Genomic DNA, 18,829 nt, shown 5'->3' on the forward strand with positions numbered 1-18,829 from the left:
TCCAGCGTTCGTGATTCCAAAAAGTGATTTGAATATTGACAGTTTCCCGAAAGCAGATGCTCACTTAAGAAAGAAGAGATCTATGGAGCTTATGAAGAGAACAAAGAGGGAAAATTATTTCTCTGCAAAATCCATAGAAGCTTTCGATGCTATCCCATATGAACATAGACTGTTCAGTCAGACTTCTTCAGTATTCACCTTGATCTTGATGCCAAGAGTTCAGGTTGGAGCAAATACTAAATGGTTGCAGATAACCAGATGGAAGTTACTGCAGACCATCAACACGACCATAAAAGTATTCAATGCAATCAAGGAATAGTGAAGAGTGATTCGACTAATGACTCTCCAGATATGTCCTTGAAATGATCACAGCTATGGATGGAGGTGTTTGTGCAGAAATTGGAGAATCATGTTGCACCTTCATACCTTCTCACGATGAGGATAATTGAACTTTAACAGAAGCCATAGGAATGCTGACAAAACTACAGAATCAGATGATAGATGAAGTTGACGAAGTCGACGATGAGAGTTGGTTTGGATCACTGTTTTCATGGGTTCCACAATGAATGGCAGATGCATTCAAATTGCTAGGAGCCCTGCTAGTGATGATACTGCTTAGATTCTGTGTCATCAAGATAATAATCTCTCAGTGCCAAACAACAGCAAAAAAGGCCATAGGGATGAAGATCATGATTGATGTTGAGTCAGGATTCAAGCCGAAGGAACCTGACTGATGAAGAAATAAGAGACTTTGTGAAAGCCTGCATTTATGCACCAGAAGGAACAAAGTTTCCGTATCAAAGGAATCACAGAAATTATGTGGGAAGATGGATCTATTGTAACCCAAGTGGAGAATGTCAATTAATAACATGGAACAAAGATGAGCATGTGAGAACAGCAGGAAGCTTGAAGGGAGTCATAAAAATATGGACTCCAAAGAGATATTTCTTCAGACCTCTATGTTTCGATACAGAGGATGAAATAAAGGTGGATACAAAAGAAGAAGTGAGAGTGGTCGATGAATCACCCAGGGAGGGAGTGTAGAGGAGGTGCCAAGCTCAATTCACACTCCTGCACCCATTTTGAAGTACCAGGAACATTCACGCCAAAATATCTGACATATGATGAGCAAATAAACCAGCAGAGAGCCACAGTTGGGCTCTGTTCAGTGCCTATTAGAATAACAGCACCTATTGAAGTACCGACACCTAAGAAAACCTAGAGAGTAAGGCACCCACTGAGAAAACCATATCGACAAGTGAGACAGAATGACGATTGTCAGAATGTAATACCCGAAGAAACTAAGAAGATACTGAAGGAAGACGAATGATGACATCATAAGAACGTGGACTGACTCACATATAGAAGATATTACGACCTGAGAATAATGACAAATGAGATGAAACACCATGGATAAGTGACATTCTAAGTCTAAAGTGAAACAATTGATGTCACGATGTCAGAAACGTTTACCATATGTACGATGAATATATTCAGTTAGTTTAAACGTATACATAAGCAAAATAACCGCAAGAAGCACAGAAATCGTGAGGCCTGCTTATGCTTAGTAGTAAGATAGATTGCAAGTGCCACCTGTACATATCTACCTCAAGAAAGCACTTTATATAAGTATACTTCCACTACGCACAAGAGCAGAATCAACCAAAGGTTACTAAAGGTCACAAGAGGAGAGTTTCACAGCAAACAAATCGAGAATTACAGACTCCGAGAGAAACTCAGATGAAGGTAACCATGCCAAGAAGCCAAGGTCGTATCAGTTGAAATATACCAACAGTGGATACAATTAAAGAGAAGAAGAACAGAGTATCCTGTTCAGGGAAGGTCAAGATAAGCCACCGATGGCAGACGACTGGCAGAATTAAATCAAATATATGAAATTGCACGAAGGAAAGGCCGATTTCAGTATCAGAATCACGTGACCGGACCAGCAGGAAGGGATGAAACCTTCACACCTACGCATGGACCTTTGCCATGCCCAGATGCCTTAACTTTCCTAGACCAAGAAGCAGACTCAAGGCCAACCACAAAGAAACAATTGACACATGACCACTGAGGTGATGATTGATTGTAACAATAATTCGAGGGAAGCTGGGGTGCAGACGAACTCCCTGCACCTGGCCAGCTATTCTGCATGCTGCTAACTGCAAGTGGAAAAGTATGAGTGGGATTGATGCTAACCTAATCATAGTGGACCGTGTACTCTAGGGTCCTATAGTTAGTAGAACCAATGAGACGCCATACTTTTAGTGACATTTACAGTAGTCATTTTGAAGGAAGGGCTTAGTTGCCCCACCTGATATTGTTTATCCAATCCCCTTTCCCTGTTACCATATACAGATATAGTACCTATATTAAAGTTACCTTCCTAGAACCATTCAAGTTGCAAGCTAAGTTTTAAGTGTTACACGTCAGTGATGACGAGTTTTTGGTATAAATGTTATGTTTTTTTCTGAAATTAATTGGAGTTGAAGCGAGAAGGAAGATCGAGCGATTGCTGATATTCATTGAACTCCCCGTTCTTTGTACTTGTCATTAAACGGACTCCCTTTGCCAAACTATTTAGTTGTCATTATTGATTTGGTGCAAGAGTACGAATCTGCATCTCCATCCATCTCAGGGGTGCTGCTGCTCATCTTGAAGTGCTGTTCGGAATCCCCAGTCCTATGGGCCGGCTGGGGTCCATCCAGTACAATACACAACATCAAGGTCAATTTAACCGCTACATGCTCCAAACATTTAGTTTCAGAGCCTGCAATTTCCAACTTGATTGGCACTCGTTCATCTGCAGGAGGTAATTGAATTTCATTTTGTTAACACGCGGTGATCCGGAACTATTCGGTTAGTACTATAATGTGCTTTTTTTGGATTTGCAGATCTCACACAGAGACTGACCCGTAGGTCTTGCAATTAAGGTACTTTAATTGACCTTTCCTTCTTTTAAATTGTGTTACTTTACTAAACTTTTGAAACCCTACATCTTCACTTTTCTCATATTCTCTCCACATGTACTCGTCTGGGCATTCTTTTGGGTATTATTTTATTGGTCTGATGACATTGAATTACTCGCTTTGATCATGTTCACTGCTGAGTAATTGCTGATACATTTTTTATAACAATCTGAAAATTGTATATTGAATTCATTGATTGCATCTGATAGGGCTCTGCCCTGATGAAGGAGATTTTCACATGAGCCCTTACTGATGAGGCAACAGCTGCCCTCACCTACTATTTTTGCATTAAAAATCATTTTTTTACAAAATAAGATTTTGGAATTGTTTCACTAGAGGTTCTTTATAATTTTCAAAAAAGTTTGAGCATGAACTACTAAAGGGAGACTTATTGTTGTCTGAACTTCTTTTTGAGATACCGGTAGCCCCGTTAGGGGAACTAAGTGAGAGCGACTGGCTAACTGTGTGGTTCCCACACAGTTTCGTTTGTGCATTACTGAACTAGTGAGTGTAACACATTTGAAAGGCAGCTCCACCGAACCCTATGCATCAGCGAGCATTGATGCTGATAAAGTTCTGACAGGGCTGGGTGGCAGTGTCTGTCAGGCACAGTGAAGCACTTTAGCTTTGGTCACAGTGCTTTAGTCTCTTTGCGGCTCTCTGTAAAGGTGTGTCTGCGAAGGTGTTGGCCAAGCGACTACCATTAGACCTCTTCAGACTCCATAGAGGAATTAGGCAGGGCCGTCCTCAGGTCACCGGCTATTCGACCTAGTCATGAAAACTTTGGCTTCAGCTTTCAGGGACCATGAGCGTATAGACATGAGGGAGGCACAGTGAGAGGTGCTCCTATATGCAGACAAATTGCCTGTGCTTTGGTCTGACCCAGTCACCTCAGCGTGCACCAATTCATCTACTTGGTGGATTTGGTGCACTGTCATCGCTCGAAGTTCCTCTCTAACTAATGTGTTCTCCATCTCCCTAGCTTCATACAGGGCTGTGCTTCATGAATGAGGCGCTTATTGAGCCAGAAAGGGTTACTTAGGAACAGTTGTCATTAGGGGCACTCAAAGTGCTAAGGGTCTCTATGTTCATCCCAACATCCACCTAGAGGGGTGAGGGCAGGAGCCCTCCTAGCCCCCCAGCCCAGCAGAGGACCCGACGAGGATCCGAGGAGGAAAGAGGATCCAGGAAGCGAGCGTGCCATCCGAACAGGGCCTGCCTGACCCTGTCTCCACAAGTGCCTGACTTGCCCATGCCGGGCGCATCGCGGCACGAAATCGAGGCCAAACCTCGATTTCACTTGTAGGAACCGCCGGCAGGCGGATCGCCGGCCAATCCAAAGGCCATTCTAAGGCCTGTTGTGTGCCCCAGGTCCCCCACTCCCAACATCCACCTAGAGGGGTGAGGGCAGGAGCCCTCCTAGCCCCCCAGCCCAGCAGAGGACCCGACGAGGATCCGAGGAGGAAAGAGGATCCAGGAAGCGAGCGTGCCATCCGAACAGGGCCTGCCTGACCCTGTCTCCACAAGTGCCTGACTTGCCCATGCCGGGCGCATCGCGGCACGAAATCGAGGCCAAACCTCGATTTCACTTGTAGGAACCGCCGGCAGGCGGATCGCCGGCCAATCCAAAGGCCATTCTAAGGCCTGTTGTGTGCCCCAGGTCCCCCACTCCCAACATCCACCTAGAGGGGTGAGGGCAGGAGCCCTCCTAGCCCCCCAGCCCAGCAGAGGACCCGACGAGGATCCGAGGAGGAAAGAGGATCCAGGAAGCGAGCGTGCCATCCGAACAGGGCCTGCCTGACCCTGTCTCCACAAGTGCCTGACTTGCCCATGCCGGGCGCATCGCGGCACGAAATCGAGGCCAAACCTCGATTTCACTTGTAGGAACCGCCGGCAGGCGGATCGCCGGCCAATCCAAAGGCCATTCTAAGGCCTGTTGTGTGCCCCAGGTCCCCCACTCCCAACATCCACCTAGAGGGGTGAGGGCAGGAGCCCTCCTAGCCCCCCAGCCCAGCAGAGGACCCGACGAGGATCCGAGGAGGAAAGAGGATCCAGGAAGCGAGCGTGCCATCCGAACAGGGCCTGCCTGACCCTGTCTCCACAAGTGCCTGACTTGCCCATGCCGGGCGCATCGCGGCACGAAATCGAGGCCAAACCTCGATTTCACTTGTAGGAACCGCCGGCAGGCGGATCGCCGGCCAATCCAAAGGCCATTCTAAGGCCTGTTGTGTGCCTGTTTGGAGCCACAGGAGCCAGGGGCCACAAACTCTGCCCGTGTTGCTCCAGGTAAGCCACCTGCTGCCTAGAAGCGTCTAATTTACAAAGCATTACTTACGTTCTTGTCTAACTAATTGCTGCCACCCCACACGGCCGCACATGTCTTTGCTGTCCTTGCCTATAATGTGCCACTTGGATACGTCCCATCTCATCTCCTGTCACAGTCTGTAATGCCTGCCCAATTGCCATTTTGTACCTAGAAAACTTTATACTGTGCCCAGTAAATTGTGATGCACTGCTGTTGGCGACTTATTGTGCCATTTCGCATCTAGATGCCCCTGTACTGCACCTACCCTCTTGATAAACTTGATCTAGGTACCCATGAACTTATGCATTTAAATTTGCCCCCCATTGCGCTGCTAATGAATCGTCTCATGCTTGTATAACTTTGATCCACACCCGTACCCACTATAACTACCATTGCTGTGTCCACGTACTTAGACCCTAGTTATCTTGGTACTACTTATACCTAGGTGCTCATGGTCTCTCTCAGTGTGTTGTGCCTTATGGTCGCCAACGGACCACTTGAACTGTGTTGTGCCTTATGGTCGCCAACGGACCACTTTAACTGTGTTGTGCCCTATGGTCGCCAACGGACCACTTTAACTGTGTTGTGCCTTATGGTCACTAACGGACCACTTTAACTGTGTTTTGCCTTATGGTCACTAACGGACCACTTGACCTGTGTTGTGCCTTATGGTCGCCAACGGACCACTTTAACTGTGTTGTGCCCTATGGTCGCCAACGGACCACTTTAACTGTGTTGTGCCTTATGGTCACTAACGGACCACTTTAACTGTGTTGTGCCCTATGGTCGCCAACGGACCACTTTAACTGTGTTGTGCCCTATGGTCGCCAACGGACCACTTGAACTGTGTTGTGCCTTATGGTCGCTAACGGACCACTTCAACTGTGTTGTGCCCTATGGTCGCCAACGGACCACTTGAACTGTGTTGTGCCTTATGGTCGCTAACGGACCACCTTGATTGTGTTGTGCCCCATCACCATTAACAGACCTTGCACTCTAGCCCACACTGTGCTTCGTGAATATCACGCCCTCTATCACTAAGCGTAGCCCCAGCTCCAACCAGCCACCCGCACTATACTTTTGTGCCACCCTAGCCAGACATCTCAACCAAACAAGGAAAGTAAAGTGCATCTGCGGACCACACCAACTACCATGTACAGAAACTTGACTTCCTTGACCCTCCTAGCTACAATCATGACCTTCGCTACCCTCAGCTCTCGCCCCCCCACTGATAGAAACCTGAGACTCAGGGCAAGGCTACCTTGCATTTACGAACCTAAAAGAAACAGTACGAATAATACTGCTAGACTCCCATCTTTACAGACACACATGGATAAGCAAACTCTAGCTACGACACCTCTAACTCCAACCCTAACTCCTACTCACCCCTACCAAAAGATACGCCAGAGTCAAAATAAGCATACAAAAAGACTCGCAAGTCATCCCACTCCCAACAACACCCTAACTCTTACTGGATCCCTTATCAATGCCAGATCCATGGTAGCACATGCAATTGAAATTGCTGACATACTGAACAACAGTAGCATTGACTTCCTTGCCGTAACAGAAACCTGGCTCCATGAGGCAGCAGGACCCTCACTGATGTTAGCCATACCCGACAACTACCAGATCCACAGAGTAGACAGACCTAATGCCAAAGGCGGTGGCCTTGCAATCATCGCGAAAACCACCTTGCCTATCCGACTCACCACCTCACACCCCTGCGCTTCCTGCGAAGTACTCTCAGCAAAAATGCAACTTTCCAATAACCGCACGCTAGCCATTCACCTGATCTACAGGCCCCCAGGTCCCCTGGGAACCTTTGAAGATGACCTTACTACCCTCATAGCGAACAATACCCAAAATCACTCGCAAATTTTGCTGATGGGTGACTTCAACATCGGCTTCAATGAACCAGGCAATAAAAATGCCCTCTCTATAACAGCTATCCTAAACGACCAAGGCCTTACCCAAAAAATTCTCTCCCCCACACATGCTAAAGGCAGAACCCTTGACTGGGTCTCAGAACTCAACTGTAACATAGTCATCACCTCCATCACCCCTCAACTATGGACCGACCACTTTCTAATAAATTTCACTGCCACACTTGACCTCCCCAGCCCTAAGACTATCAAAATGATACCACCACTCCCCACCAGAAATAAAAAAGATATTACTACAGAAAAACTTATCCCCCTCCTCCTCCCCACTATTAACGATCTGAAGGACAACACTGACCCAGATACACTAGTAGACACCTTTAACAAAGCTATGTCTCACGCACTAGACACCATTGCACCTGCAAAATTACGCAAAGCTAAGCAAGAAGCCCACCTCAACGCCTGGTTCACCCCCCACCTTAAGGACCTTAGAAAGCAGAAACGAAAACTCCAAACCATCTGGCGTAATTCGCCCACTAACGACAACAAAGCCAAGTTAACCCAAGCTACTAAACACTACAAGTCTGAAATCATCAACACCAAAAGAAATGTATTCAATGACAGAATTACCAATGCCAAATCGAATACCAAGGAACTATTTGCCATCCTCCGGGAAATGGAATCCCCTATCCAACCATCTGACACGGTCCCTAACGACAGGATATGGTGCACTAATATACAGAATGCCCTATCTAACAAAATCTCCACCCTCCAACTTAAAATAACGAACAAAAAAGACGCCCTCTCTCCTACTGATCAACAATCGCCTCCAGTAACTGAACCGACCACTATCCCCCCTTTTAGCTTTAAACCGATCTCCATCATCGACACTGAAAAGGCCATCCTCTCACTGAAGCCCTCTAACTGTAAGGGCGACAGCTGCCCAGCTCAAATAATAAAGGACGCTGCCAGAGACTTAGCCCCTTTCATCTCAAAGCTCATTAACTCATCCTTTAAATCTAACACAGTGCCAGCCAACTTAAAAGAATCCTGGGTCCTCCCCCTTCTCAAAAAACAAACCCTCGATCCTTCTATCCCGACTAACTATAGGCCCATTACCACAGTGCCCATCCTACTAAAAATTATCGACAGAGTAGCCTATCTCCAAATTCAACAGTACCTAGAAGCTTATCATCTACTAGGCTTGCGCCAATCGGGCTTCCGCCCGCTCCATGGCACGGAAACTGCCCTGATAGACCTCAAAACCAAAATTGAGGAATTTAAGGATAATGGGAAAACAGCGTTGCTACTCTTACTGGACTTGTCAGCAGCTTTTGACTTGGTGGACCATGCAGTCTTATGCAACCACCTCAAGCTGGCTGCCAACTTCACAGGAGACGCTATAGCTTGGGTCCAATCCTTTCTAGCCAACCGGACTATGAGAGTGTTCTCCTCCACTACCTGTGCTGACCCCATCCAAATCACATGTGGAGTCCCACAGGGTTCCTGTGTCTCACCCACAATGTACAATATCTTCACCAAGCCATTGTTCAACAAGTTGGACAGTCTGGGCGTCACCTACACTAATTACGCAGATGACACCCAGATCCTCATACCCCTTTCGGGCAACTACGAAGTGGACCTGGCTCTGGTGAACAGAATTTACATCCTCATTCAAGCATGGATGGCCACACATGGCCTCTGCCTGAACGACGATAAAACTGAAATCCTGCTCCTCGGTTCAGACCACAAACTATCCAAACTCACCCCGGACTACTCCTCATTTAACATTGATAACAATACTATTAAGGTTATGCGCGAGGTCAAAACGTTGGGTTTTTACCTTGACTCAGCACTCACCCTCAAAAAGCAAGTGAACTCCCTCGCCTCCTCAACCACCTACACGTGTAAACTCATCCGTGCCGCCAGACCCTTCCTGTCCAGTGCCAGCTGCCTCACCCTGGCCAATGCCCTTGTCATGTCTAGACTCGACTATTGCAACGCCTTATACTCAGGTGCCAACAAGTCGGTCACTGACAAACTCCAGAGATTGCAAAATAACGCTCTTAGAGCAGCTCTGAACATCCCACGCAGAGAACATATCTCCAAACATAGGATTGAAGCCCATTGGCTAAAGATAAAGGACAGAATCCTTCTTAAAACTATCTCCCTCACTTCTAAATGCCTCAACAATCAAGCACCCCCCTACCTAGCGGAAAGAATCAACTGGAGACCCTCCAACCGACTGACGAGATCTGCCAATACCTTCCTACTGGAAGTCCCCAGATTCAAACTTACCACAGCGGGTGGTGCAAGTTTCCCAGTTAGAGCTGCACAATCATGGAACACACTCCCACCAGACCTTAGATGCCCTTTACCCTACACAAGATTCAGATCCTACGCTCTCAAATGGCTGCACAACAATGACATGCAACGTCCCTCACCCTAGTGGTAACGGCACAACCTGTTATAATGTTGCTCTCTTTGCGTTTAAACTTGATATTCTATATGTATTGTATCACCTACTGTAACCAACCACTGTTTTTTTTTTTCTGTAACAGCCTGTGTCAGGCTTTGTAACTAAGCTTCGTGTCCTCTTGTACTGTTGCGCCCAGATGCCCACGGGCTCGGAGCGCATTACCAAATAAACAAACAAACAAACAAGAAATCATTGTAGGCTCACCCACTCCTGCAGTTAAGTAAAGCAGCTGTCTTGTATGGGTGTAGACACCCCTCGCTGGAAGATGCTCACCCTTATGTAATGCGAGCAAGATAGGCACAGGCAAGATGGTTTTGTATGTCTCTAGAAGGCTGCTGTTGCCTTTAAAATGGACTGATGTCATGAACATAGAAAAGGGCTTCACTGGTTTTCTATGGACCCAGAACGAGCCTCCCCCCCAATGAAAATACTGAAGGCGAAAAGTAGCAAGGGGGCCTTTGCCTTTCTGTATTAAGCCTTTCATGTTTAAGTGTCTGAATAATTGTCTTCCAACCTCTCTGATCTTGCTCCCAATTGGCTTAATATTGAGCAGAGGAGTGTATCCCCAGCCATCCTTGAATCTCTTATCTCTAACCATAAATTGCAATCTGTACGGGTACCTTTCACCTTTGGGACCATTTGTCGCTTCTGGCGGGTACTGCCACTTTGATGGCCAAGAACTACCTGTAGGAGAGAGCCCTGCAATGGTAAAATCCAGCAGGGCAAGTGAACAGCAAGACACTCTCATGGCCACATTAGAAGAGTAAATGCATTTTGTTCCTACAGGATGTGTGGAATGGGGTTCCCTTGTCTCATTTTTGAGCAATTGCAATTTAACTACAGGCACAACAGGAGAAAATACACAGCTCTAACAAGGCTGAAAAGCTGGTGAAAATCCACAATTCTAGCCCCCACGAGCCAACAACATTGCTACTGCTGTCTAGAAAGATGCGGATGGCAGTATTTGCTTTGTACACATGTTTTGGCACACCTAGGACCCCACTCGCCTTATTTCACTTGCCAGGGAGATAGATGAATGCATGACCTGGACGTTAAGGTCACAGATGCATCTTGGGTATGAAATGCGCCAACCTTGTGCAGATGCGGCCTCCAGAGAAGATGTATGACGCAGATCTTATTCAGTCTGCCCCCAGTTCCCTCTGTGGCAGCCAGGGTAAGGGTCCCATGGCGCACATGCTTCGGTTACCTTGCATGCGGATGAGCTGGCCCTAGCCCAGAGGAGAGTTGTTGCTTCTGGAGACTCCGGTGTTGTGGATTCCTTTGGAGGCAATCCTCGGCCAGCTTCCAGTCCGACCACGTCATGCATCCTTTGAAAAAAGGTGGCTGTGAGGAGCTTTAACGTTGAACCCGAAACTAATCCTGAAGGTATGGAAAAGCAATAGGAGGCTGCAGGCTGATGATTGGATGCATGACTTGGTAACCATGGTGGCCAGAGAGGAAGGGTGTCCTATAAGCGAGGGGCAAACTGGAGGTCCAGGAATGGACACAGGCGGCAGTATTCATGTTTCAGCTCTTGTATATACAGAACCATTAACCTGATGTCCGCAGACAGGTCTTTAACCCTTTGTACGCACCCTCCCCGCCCAGATGCGTGTGTTGTGCTCCCTTATCCTTTCCCTTTTATTCTCTCTCCTCCCTGATTATGGGTAGTTGAATGGGCAAAACGTTTGCTGGAGCAACGCATTGTATTGTTTCTCCTGCAAGGCGAAGTCAAGCTTATTGTGCCGACAATTGCTACTGGATGAGAGCAGCTTTTCATTTCATTTTTTGACTTTTGTTCCATTTTCTTTTCTTCCAGTAAAAGCAAATAGTTATTAAACATGCCTTTATTTTCCATACAAGGCTATTTATACAACGATGGAAAGTGGCGTTCCTGAAAATATTTCTTTTATATTTCGAAATTTCATAGAAGACCAATGCTTTGTAGGAATGTTTCATATGAAAAGAAAATCAAGCCTATGCATTTTTAAAAACAATTTTGGATAGAACTATCTACTTTAAAGAATGTTTAAGTGTTAATTTTAACTTATGTTGAGGAACTTTTATCAAATTTGGGTAAGTTAGGTTTTAGTGAAAGGTTTGTAATAAACCAAACTACTACTTTTTCATAGTACAAAACATCTGCAGAGCCACAGGTTGAAGACCCCTGATCTAGAGAGTTTCTAACATACCTTTCAGTAGGAATGCCTCAGCATCTTCTCCTCTGCACCTGTCAAAGCTCTCTGCATGCAAAGTACAGCTGCGGATTCCAGAGACCTGTGAGGCGCAGTCGCCTTCGGAGTGGCCAGCTGAGGGGTTCTTGGCAATGTGGATCCAAACCCATCTCCGTCGAACGAAGTCACTCTTGGGTAGTGCTACACAAAATGTCCAACGTCTCACCTCCCTAACCAGGGGCCCAGCATAAAGCATTGTCTGTTAATCATGATATGTGCGTTCTTCTAGTGGAAGCTTTGTTATCTGGCACTCTATTATTCACAACGTCCCATTAACCGGCACCTGCTATGGCCCTTAGTAGAGCCATTTGACCTGATAAAATGTGTGAGAACGCTTTCTAAGTCTGGATAACAGAGAATTCTGAATAGTAGAGTGCTGGTAAATAGAGCCAGAGTCTTAATATGCTTTCTAACCCAGACTGTTACCACTGTGGCCTGGTTCTCTGCCATCTGGATTACCAACGTTCTATTAGCTGACATATTTTGTTAGCTGGCACCCTTGCTTGCCCAAGTGGGCCGGAAAAAGAAAATTGCAGAGGGATTTGTTGTGTGCAGTAATTCGTAGATAGTGGTACTGACTCTTTCGACATTGCAAACATGAGAATGCGCTCCAGGCTAATGTATTCTCCTTGGCACGCATCAACACCACTTGTCATGGCTTTTTAAGGTGGGGGAGTGGGTACAAACATGAGCTTTCAGTTGATCAGGCATTTCCAATAAGCTAATTATAGCTTATTTTATATGAAAAATGAGCACAGGTAAAATAAGACTATTTCTCTGTAGGGAAATGATAAGCTTGTGGAGAGGACCTGTGATATTGGGGAGTGTGGCCATATTGAGCAACCTCTGCTCCTTATCAAGAACCTGCAGCTCTAGGAACCTGTGGCGATGCAGTGGCCGTGCTCGAAGAAACTGCACGTCCTGCCCCACCCTGTCAGTCTTCATCCTACCTGGATTCCAGTCCCAGAGCCAGGCAGGATCAGCAACACACAGATCCAGATCTGTTATTTCAGATGGCTGTAATGCCAGGTTAACACTGCCCAGAGCCCCTTGCTTGGATCCCTAGGACTCTCTCCGCGGCGGGCACTTCACATTACCTCAGAATCGGGATGGCTTCCACCAGGGCAGCAGATTTATGAATTTCCCTGGGGGGGGTGGGGCAAACACAGGAAGCGATACACTTGCTGGCAGTTATAGGACCTCAAATTTGCATGTAGTCGCCAACTTGGTGCAATGGCGCGCGGGGTGTGTGGAGGCGCGCACAGCGCAGAACAGTGCAAACATTGGCTAGCATGTACTGCATATACTAAAGTCAAGTAAGAAGGAGATTTAAGCCTTCGAGTTGCATTCCAGTAGGCCATCACTGCCCCTACTCCATCCCTCTATAATCACCCAGGTTGTAGTAGCCCTCAAAAGGCAGAGCAACACAACTAGGATGGGAGAACGAAATGCCGTCCCATCCTGTGAGTGTGTCAAAGGTCAGAGCAAGGACTGTGCATGTGCCTCCTACCTTGGACCCCAATCTCACTAATTTGGTGCAAATCTCGCAAGTGGGAGCATGGGAATAGCCTGCGTGTGTGTGGGCTGCAGACCCCAGATCACATGCTCACTTCTTCAGTGTGAAAGTCTGGCCAAGGCTCTTTTGGTAAGCATTCAGGATGGGTCTCACACCTATAAACAGTGTGGTATATTGAGTGGGCACATCACTCCTTGGAGCATAGTATCAGCCGTTGCTGATAATCTCACAACTGAATGTACAGTTTCACTCTTGGTCTTCTCAGTGACCCCATGTATAAGTCAGTCTCCCATCTGGGAAGACAATTATATTTCTGTTAAAACACTCTGAATTGTCACTCCAGTTTTCTCGATCTATAGATCCATAACATATTCATTCAATGTGTGTGCAGGGGTGATAACTTGTGTCTGAGAGAGCTCATTCTTTCAATCAGGAGAGATAAAGGGGTAACAACCCCCTGTATGTGGGATCAGGCTCATTTTGCCCCATGGCCCCTCCAGAAGGAGTGAGCAGGTTTTAAGACCCTGCTGATTCTGCTATCCGACAGGCTCGAGCCTTCTATCCCTTGCCCCATCACGGCTCCCAAATCCTGAGAGGCAGCTTATGGACAGCAGGCAGCTCCGGACATGCCTGTTGCCAATTGAATGTAGACAGATCTACTATTTAGACACTGGGAGAGAGCCATGAATCCACATTGGTGGTGAAGAAGCACTCAACATACAGAACACAATGGAATAGTGTTGCAGTCCTGCTGAGAAATGACAATTCTGAGCATGTGAGCAGTAGGCTGGATCAGTGCTGCCCCATAAAAGGTGTAGAAACCTCTGTGAGAAGTGGCAGTACTGTCCCAGCGGTGAAAAATGTAGTATTATCACATTAACTATGCTTAACTTTGGGTTATTGAATAGTGCTGCTACATTCTGAGTAATTCCATCCCTTTAAATATATGAGCTCTTGTATAACCACGACAGTGTTGAGTTATTCTGATGATGACAGACTTGCTCAATAGTTCTGGTTCTGTATCGTTAAATGTACTTCAGATCTTCAGAGTATCGGAAGGATAGCTCAGGGGCAACGTGCTCGCCTTGGAAGCAAGACGACACAGAGCAACACAGGTTCGATCCCTCGGTCCGCGCAACACAGGTTCACTCCCTCGGTCCGCGCAACACAGGTTTGCTCCCTCGGTCTGCGCAACACAGGCTCTCTCCCTCAGTCCGTGCTTAGAAACCTCTTGGTAGTACACGCATTATAAATAACCAATAAAAATAAAAATAAATACATCTGTTGAGAAGTGCTGGGGCCTTGTCAAAAGTATAGCAGCTCCACTAAGATGAACTAGCATTGCCTCAACAAAAGCATAGTATTATCGCTGAGAAGATTCAACAATTATAGAAGTCCTGTTACAGCAGTACTATCCCATTAAGAGTATAGCAAGCTAACTGAGGAGTACCAGCATTGCCCCATTTCAAATATGGCAGCTCTACTAAAAAAAAGTGCTGGCTCATATGCCTCCACTCCCCGTCCATAGCATTCACCCTCACCACGTGCAGACTCAGAGACATGCAAACAGTCTCATTTGCCCTCTCCCTGCCCCTGCTCCCTGCCCCCTCCTTCGCTTTGCATCTGTACCTCCATTTCTAAAAATCCTTCTGGATTGGGTGTACCTCTACATCTGTTCACCCCTCTTGCCAAGAGAGGTGCACAGATGTACAAATACACCCAACTCAAAACGATTTTTAGAAATTGAGGGACAGACTTGTTTTGCTACTGTGCATCCATTTCTAAAAATTGTTTTGGGTTGGGTGTACCTCTACATCTGTGCACCCCTCTTGCCAACAGGGGTTCACAGATGTACAAATACACCCAACCCAAAACGATTTTTAGAAATTGAGGGACAGACTTGATTTGCATCTGTGCCTCCATTTCTAAAAATGGCGGCCATCAGTTACAAGACGTACAATAGCATTCAGTGGCAAAAGAACTTAAGGCCTGCAAAAGGTTAGCCCCTGTGTATGTCCATGTAGTCCTGTCAGATCCCCAAAGTGTTGTTCCTGCAGTGACTCTTGCGTTTGGCAGCGTCCCTGCAATGCAATACTGAATGCGCTGTCTAAGATGCGCGCTAACCCCTCTCACACCACATCATTAACTCTGCAGGAAACTGGACGCCTGAGGAGCGGCAGGCTGTGAAGAACCCACAAAATATCCTCTGTTCTTAAAGTGCTTCCACAAACTTGTTTCGAAGTTTCACCGAAACACTATTTTTTATAATTTCGCTTTCTGAGGAAAGCTTTGCATTTATTGCATGTAAATAAGCCGGTTGGCAGCGTGCCAAAGTCATTGCGCCTCATTGGGGTCGGCAGAACTAAGGGTTTAATTTAATGAAAGCTTCAAGGAGGATGAGTAGATCACGTGTGCTCAATAACAACATGACCTGCTTCATAATGGCCCCCATTGCGTAACCATTCAGGTACAGCCAACCCTTCCATGCAGATTAGAGGAAGCAGCCTTCCTTTCACGACACTCAAAACGCTTTCTTTACTGGGACCACCAACGACACTAGCTTTAGGGGACAGCTGAAGGACTTGAACTTGGGTGTTCCTTCCAAGATGTTTTCCCGCTGAGTGACTGCCTGTTGTCCTTTGTTTGTATGTATGTATTTATGGGGTTCATAACACGCTGGACTAGCTGGGAAGGGGGTGCATCTAGGGGGCAACAAGTACCTGGCAGGGGTAGCAAAGGAACTGGGATGAGTAAGGGGATCAGGAAACGGGGGACCTGCATAGATGCAGAAATGAGGTTGAGTGGAGTGATCAGCGATTGGTGAGATGTTCTTTGAAGAGTTACATTTATAACATAATCTAATAAATAGAGCATTGAAAGGAAAATAGTTTACCCCCAACTCTGTGGGCAAACATTCTGAAGGGAGTGCCCTAATGACCAGGGCATAGAATTCTAATTCACTGTTCACAGACTACTATTGCAGTGGTCGCCCCATGGTCACCAAATCCATTGTGTGTTGTAACTACAGTTATGAGTGGACATTATAGTCATGGATTTGGGAATCACAGTGCAACCTATTGGTAAGAAAATACATGTAAAAAGTCAAGTTCAAAGACTATCGTCATGGAAGAAGGCATGGCTGATGAGAGACGTTGGCATAATTGGGTGGGAAGGTAAAGTCATGTCCACCTCCTGGCACCTACGTATGACCTTATGTGCTGCTAAGTGAACTGAATGTTCAAGACATGGCATGAGCGTGCCAACCAATTATAGAGGGCCGTATAATGAAGGGCCTTATAGTTCGAAAGCCAATGATATATCGTGTATAGTGTTGAAGATGACTTGCAGTAGAGGTAGGCATATATTTTCCACCTGACAGTAGACGTCCAATCACAGCCTCACCCCTTATAGATAGTATACTTAGATGTTACCTTTGATCGTATCACAATCCCTCGTAGGTTTTTCTTATTTGCTACATAGTATGACGTCACCATTGATGTATTTTTAGCATAAAGATGTGATTTTTTGCAAAATGTACTGAGAGCTCCAGCAAACGTCCATTGATGTCCGTTGTATCTCCCTGTTTTAGACAATTGATAATAAAACAAGTTCGATTATTTGGTGCCACAGTAATTCTGCATCCCATCCACTGAATGTGTGTTACCCAAAGGGCTCTAGGCTCAGTGGTCTTACCATCTACCCCGGGGGAACAGCGCTGCAGGAGTCAACAGTTTGCTGCAGGATAATGAAAATCTAACGGGCCAATTTGACTAAACGTTGTGGTTATTATGCTTCATTAAAAGAAGATGACACAGCTATTAAACTTACCGCACTGCGTAGGAGGTGTGTTTTCACTGTGGTTTCCAGAATGAACACAAGCTTTTACAGAACGCGTTCTTTCTTTGAAATCAAGTGTACTAAAAGGGGAAGAGAGGCCTGCACTGAGGGTGTGGTCGACATTGGCCTAAAATTGACATTGGGTGTTTGCATAACCTAATAAAAGACAATGCCGGCCAGCTCAAAAGCTGAATCTGGCCCCTTTACCAGAGGAGGACTTTTTAAAATGAAAAATGTCAAGTCCTTATTGGTTGTGCAGTGGCATCACTAGAAATCAGTATTAGGGGGGGCAAACCGGGAGGCTTGGTGTGGCGGGGTGGTGGCACAACAAATAAGGGTCAACAGGCCAAACTGGTTTATATACATATATTTTACCAATCTGGTTTAAAAAACATGTCATTAAGCATGTTCAGAGTAGTTTTAATGCAATACAAGTTTTGCATCAAGTTAATATACATCCTAAAATGTTAACTCATGTTCAACAGTTGCAAAAAACCCCTGCAGTCAGCCAGAGACTACATTATTTCGCTTCAAGCAGACATTACTCCCATCACAGCTTCAAATAATTTGTAGTTCTAGGTGGTATTTAGCAGAAGCGACATCCCTTCAGGCTCAGCTTCAAATAATAGCTAGTCAAAAATAGTCAGCTTAACAGAAGCAATTTCCCTCATACCTCAGTTTCAAATCATAGTCAAGGACAGTCTGTTTAATAGATGAAATATCACCTACAGGCTCTGAGTACAGGCTGAAAGGAGATAACAGCTCCCTTGGTTCTTTAGCAATGGTTGCAGGAATCTCACTTTGCCCCCGTAGAATTGTTCACAGTTTTCAGTTTCTGGATGTACACCTCAGTGGCAGCTGATGATTTTTTAAATTAGAGATTAAAAAAAATAATGGCTTAAAATGGTGCAAACATTGAGTAAAATGCAAAACTGTTTGCAATTGGGTTTGTACGGTAACGCATGACAAAATCTAAAAGATGCAAGTCACCAACAGTGCAGAGAAGCATTTCGCCAACACATTTTCAGGTTGCTTTTGCCCAAAATATATGCCAGTATAAAAAAAAGTGCACGCTGGCTGCACCAATACATTTCCATGCTGGCTGCAACAATATATGCCAGTATTCCCATTTAAGCACATTCATGTTTGCTTTAAAGATAATGCCATTAATGATATTATAAGAAATCATGTCCATGATTGTTCTGCCAAAATATGGCAATATCTCCATGTAAGAACATACCCCAGTTGGCTTTACCATTAAAAATGCCCTGCCACAGTATGAAAATATGTCCAAACTTGCTGCATTAAAATGCCATTCTAGTTATATAATAACACTTATCATGCTTGCTTTATCAAAGATACCCAATACAAAATGTCATACAACAGTAAGAAATGGCAAGACTGGGGGGAGGGCGCTGTTGAGCAGCCTGCAAGATGGCTGCCTAGCGTAAGAGCTCCGTGCCTAGCCGCCTCTTATCTGTTGACATCTGCGGTTCTGCCTTGGATCCTGTGTACCTGCTACGATCCCTGCACTTTGGCCGTCGAGCTCTAGCTGCACGTCGAGTTCTGGGAGAAATCGGACTTTCGGAACTGGAGATCCTTGTTCCGC

The sequence above is a fragment of the Ambystoma mexicanum genome, chromosome 1p, assembly GCF_040938575.1.
Source record: "Ambystoma mexicanum isolate Mex_15411 chromosome 1p, UKY_AmexF1_1, whole genome shotgun sequence".
Classification (NCBI taxonomy): Eukaryota; Metazoa; Chordata; class Amphibia; order Caudata; family Ambystomatidae; genus Ambystoma; species Ambystoma mexicanum.